Below are 4,732 nucleotides of genomic sequence, written 5' to 3'. Positions count from 1 at the left end.
TGGCAGAGCGGAGAACCGGCGGGGCACCGGCTGCGCCAAGTGCGGATGGGCCCCAGGGTCCCAGGACTGCCAGATGCTTGGAGAGGCCCGTGGTGGCCCAATTGAAGGACATGGGTGACATAGACGGGTTCCTCAGTACCTTTGAGAGGGCCTGTGGACTGCAACGGGTTCCCCCAGCTGACTGGCTGCAGGAGCTCATCCCCGCACTGAGCCAGGAGGCGGCCGGAGTGCTCAGTCAGCTGGAGGACCTACAGCCAGGGGATTACAACCGAGTCAAGGAGGCCCTGCTGCACAAGTTCGGGCTGACCCCCGAGATGTACAGGAAGAAGTTCCGGGGGGTTCAGAAAGGGCCACGGGAGACCTATGTGGACCTGGCCTCCCGCCTGGCGCAATACTGCCGCAAGTGGGTGTCTGTAGTCGGAGCCCAGACCGCAGAGGAGCTGCTCAAGCTGGACATGATGGAGCAGTTCTATGAAGCGTGCCCACCCAAACTGAGGCTGTGGCTCAAGGACCGGAGACCAGAGAACCCCCAGGAGGCCGGGAGACTGGCGGATGAGTTCACGGAGAGCCGGTCCGGGTGTGAACGGGAGTCCCGGAGAGAAAGGGAACCGCGCAGAGACCGGATCTCGGCTGAGCGACGGAGGGAGTCAACTACGGGGCGAGACCAAGGAACAGGTCATCTGTGCCCCAGAGAACCAGCCAGGGCCGGGACAGAGACAGCCCAAAGCCTAACTTGCCATCGCTGTGGGCAAAAAGGCCACAAGAGGGCTCAGTGCACCAGGTCCCAGGACCGGGGACTTTCCAGGGTTAACTGGCTGGGGCGGGAGGAAGGGCAGGCTGCCCCAGAGGCAGGGGCTGGCAGGCAAACCTCAGCTCAGAGAGAGGGGAAGGATGCTCTGTGCACCTCCCCTGGGAGGTCTGATTCTCAGGAGGCGGATTTCTCCGTGTACCGGGTGGGGGCAGGACGGCCCCTGCGGAGCGAGTGCCTCATACCCCTGGAGGTGGATGGTAGGAAGGTGACGGGCTTCTGGGACACGGGGGCGGAGGTGACTCTGGCCCGATCCGACATAGTGGCCCCGGAGCGGATACTACCCCACGCGCAGCTGACCCTGAAGGGCATAGACGGGTCCCCGTTTAAGGTGCCTGTAGCCCGGGTGCATCTGAAATGGGGGGCGAAGGAAGGCCTCAAGGAAGTGGGGGTGCACCCGCACTTGCCCACCGAGGTGCTGATGGGGAATGACCTAGAGGAGTGGCCCCATGAATCCCAGCGGGCTCTAGTCACTACCTGGAGCCAGAGCCAGCGGGGGGCTGACAACGTGGGTCCAGGGAAGGACTCCTGGCAGCATCCTCAGGGTCCCATCCCAGTGGACACGGGGTCCAGCCAGGCTGGGACTCCGGACCTAGGCAGAGGTGGGGGACAGGTCCCGATCCCTGCCTCAGCAGCTGAATTCCAGGCTGAGGTGCAGGCAGACCCCTCCTTGCAGAGGCTGAGGGACCAGGCTGGCCTCCATGCAGCTCAGCCCCGGGGGAGAGGTGGCCAGGAGAGATTCCTGCGGGAGCGTGGGCTCCTGTTCCGTGAGTGGCTCCCCCCCAGGAAGGCGAGGGCATGGAGGGTAGAGCGGCAGCTGGTCGTCCCCCGAAAGTATCGCCTCAAGCTGCTGTATTTGGCCCACGATTCCCCCGTTGGGGGCCACCGGGGGATCCGGAGCACCCAGCTGAGGCTGCTCCAGCACTTCTATTGGCCGGGAATCTTTACAGCCGTGCAGCGGTACTGCCGGTCCTGTGACTCCTGCCAGAGGGGCGGGAAGGCCCAAGACAGTAGGAAAGCGGCTTGGGGGTCTCTACCCCAGATAGACCCTCTGGGCTTGCTGAGAGAGTTATGGGAGGGGAAGTCCTCCCTGGATGGAGCATCGGGGGTGGAAGCCGCCCTGGCTGTCCAGAGAAGGCTCGCTGGGCTCATGGCCCCGGCCCGAGAGACCCTGGCCAGAGATCAAGGCCAGTGGAAGGGTGGGTGTGACCCCCGAGGACAGGCCTGTGCCAGTCGCCCTGGAGCGGGGCGGCGAGTGGACAGAGGGAAGCCAATTCATGTGGGGCCTCGCCACGGCCGGCCCGAGTCAAGGGGAGCACCCATGTCCCCAGGGCGGGTTCCCACGCAGAGGACCCGAACTTCCCTAGGTCACGAGCGGAGTGACCCTGCTCAGTTCGCTCTCGGAGGGGGGAGAACTGTGACGTAGTGGGGGTACCTGGCTGGTTTCTATGCTGCTGGCTCTGGGGTAACCCCCACTGGCTGTCCTGGGGACCACGACCCAGCAAAACAGGATGAGTCACTATGCAAACCAGTGGCCAGACACCCCCCATGGAGAGGAACAAAGGAAGGTGGAATGCTGCCTTGGCTGGGGGGCAGGGCTGGAAGTGAGTGGGTTGGTTGCTGGCTGTCGGAGGGGATGGAGGAGAGCCTAGGGGAAGGGGCTGGAGTTTAGGGGCCCAGTCTCCCCCATCTCAAGGGGGCCTGAGGCATCCTAGCCCAGTTCCTGTAACCAGATTACATCTGTGCTGCGCTGTGCTGGAGGAGCAATAAACCACCCTCAATTCCACTGGCTGGTGCAGTCTGTTTGTGCCATTTCGGGGTGCAGGAGACGGGGAACCCCCAACGCGCCGTCACAGATGCAGGTTAGCAGGTCATTGAGACAGTGTCCTTTCTGGTTGAAATGACAAGGAACTGTTTTTTCTTTGTGATCCTGTCTAATGTCTGTTTTGTGGGCATTGATTCTTTGGCGAAGTGTCTGAGACGTTTGTCCAATGTACATAGCAGACGGACACTTCCGGCACACGATAGCATAGATTATATTTCTGGAGGCGCAGGAATATGTGTTCTTGATCTTATAACTCACTTGGTTAGGTCCAATAATGGTATCAGCAGAATGAATATGTGGACAAAGCTGGCAGCGGGGTTTGTTGCAACGGAAAGTACCAGGGTTGGTATTAGTGTGGTATGTCCTGTGGTTGTTGGTAAGAATCATCTTGAGGTTAGGTGGTTGTCTATAGGAGACTATGGGTCTGTCTCCCAGAGCTTCTTGGAGTTTAGTGTCCTGTTCCAGTATAGGCTGTAATCTATTGATAATGTGTTGGACAGGTTTAAGTTGGGAGCTGTAGGTGATGACAAGTGGTGTTCTATTGTTGGTTTTCTTGGGTCTGTCTTGTAGTAGATGGTTGCTAGGTATTCGTTTGGCTCTTTCAATTTGCTTTTTTATTTCTCCGGGTGGGTAGTTGAGGTTTATAAATGCTTGGTAGAGATCCTGAAGTTTCTGGTCTCTGTCTGTGGGATTAGAGCAGATGCGGTTGTATGGAAGGGCTTGGCTATAGATGATGGATAGTATGGTGTGTTCTGGATGGGAGCTGGAAGCATGTAGGTAACTGTATGAGTCAGTGGGTTTTCTGTAGAGGGTGGTGTCGCAAAACGTGGTTGGTGGGATTCGTTCCCACGTTGCTCCTGCGCTCCCAGCTCCCTTGGATCCACCCCCGGCCGGGAGTCAGAATCCCCGCGGCCTGCGCTCTGCAGGAAGTCACGCTGAGTGATGAGAGCGGTCCCTTCTGCCCTGCGCTCTGTGCCAGTGCCCGTGGGGCGGAGGGAGCTGGAGAGAGAAACGCGCAGACACGGTCAGTCCAGGGGCAGTTGTCAGAGGGGCTACAATCAGACGGGATGTGCGGGGCGCTCTGTATCTACGGGCCTTGGGCGTCTAGGAACATAGCACTTCGCAGCCACATTTCTAACGCAATCGTGGCAGCGAGCGGCAGTTTTCACCCACCCGCCAGCCTGATACTCGGAGAGTTTGTCGCCCACAATCCCCCGCTTCTAGCAGCAAATCGGTGTCTGTGCCTGACACCAAAGGCTGGGATGTTAGTCGGTGTCTCTGACTTGACTCCACGATTCCCGCCCTCACGAGCAGCACGTGGGCATCGGCTGCAGAGCCGGGTCTGGCTTGACGGGGCAGGGTGCTGAGCACAGGTAGCCCGGGGCGGGACCTATCCGGAGCCGTGTGAGTATTCAGATGTGTCCGCGCGGCGCATTGTGGGAGCGGGAGCGGGGTGACGAGCAGGGGCCCGATTGTGGCGAGTGCGACTCCGGGTGAGGTCCCAAGTTGGAGCCGCAGCAGCTTGCGGCAGTAGGAAGCGGTGTCGGCGGGGTTGTTTCAAGGTGGAAGGCGGGTCCCACCGTGATGTGAGAGTTCGGGGCGCTTGAGGGCCAGCGGGGCTTGTGGACAGGAATGTATACTTACCTGGCAGGGGAAATACCACGATCAGGAAGGTGATTTTCCTAGGATGAGGCCCATCCATTGCACTGAGGATGCGCTGACTCCTGCAATTTCTCCGAATGGGGAAACTTGACTGTACAATTTGTGGTAGTGGGGGACTGCGTGCGCGCTTTCCCCTGACTTCAGTAGTGAAAAAAAGTTGATTTTCTTTAGAAGTACAGGGTAAAGGTAAGAGCTGCGGTTTTGGCTCGCTTTGCGTAGATAGATTGTGTTATTTAAAGAGCGCTGGTAGTAGAGTATCTAGAGCGGGGCTCTGTTTGTTACTTGGACTTATGTCTTCATCGCTTTTGAAATTCCGTTCGGGGAGTTTCCTTTATTTTCCCCACTGAACTGGGTTTTTTGCTCGTTTCCGTCTTTTCATTTTTCTCTTGTCGGGTAGGAGAATAGTCTGATTAAAACCACGTGTCATTCCTGCTCCC

General features: G+C 58.7%; 1 non-coding gene across 1 annotated transcript; it reads left to right on the top strand.

Moving 5' to 3' along the window:
* Positions 1–4,269: 4,269 nt before the first annotated feature.
* On the top strand, positions 4,270–4,432 carry LOC112545656 (U1 spliceosomal RNA). The gene has a single exon (XR_003089190.2). It is a non-coding gene; the product is annotated as a U1 spliceosomal RNA (small nuclear RNA).
* The last annotated feature ends 300 nt before the right edge of the window (positions 4,433–4,732 follow it).

The sequence above is a fragment of the Pelodiscus sinensis genome, chromosome 30 (genome assembly GCF_049634645.1).
Source record: "Pelodiscus sinensis isolate JC-2024 chromosome 30, ASM4963464v1, whole genome shotgun sequence".
NCBI classification, from domain to species: Eukaryota; Metazoa; Chordata; order Testudines; family Trionychidae; genus Pelodiscus; species Pelodiscus sinensis.
This window is presented reverse-complemented; position numbering and strand designations above follow the sequence as displayed.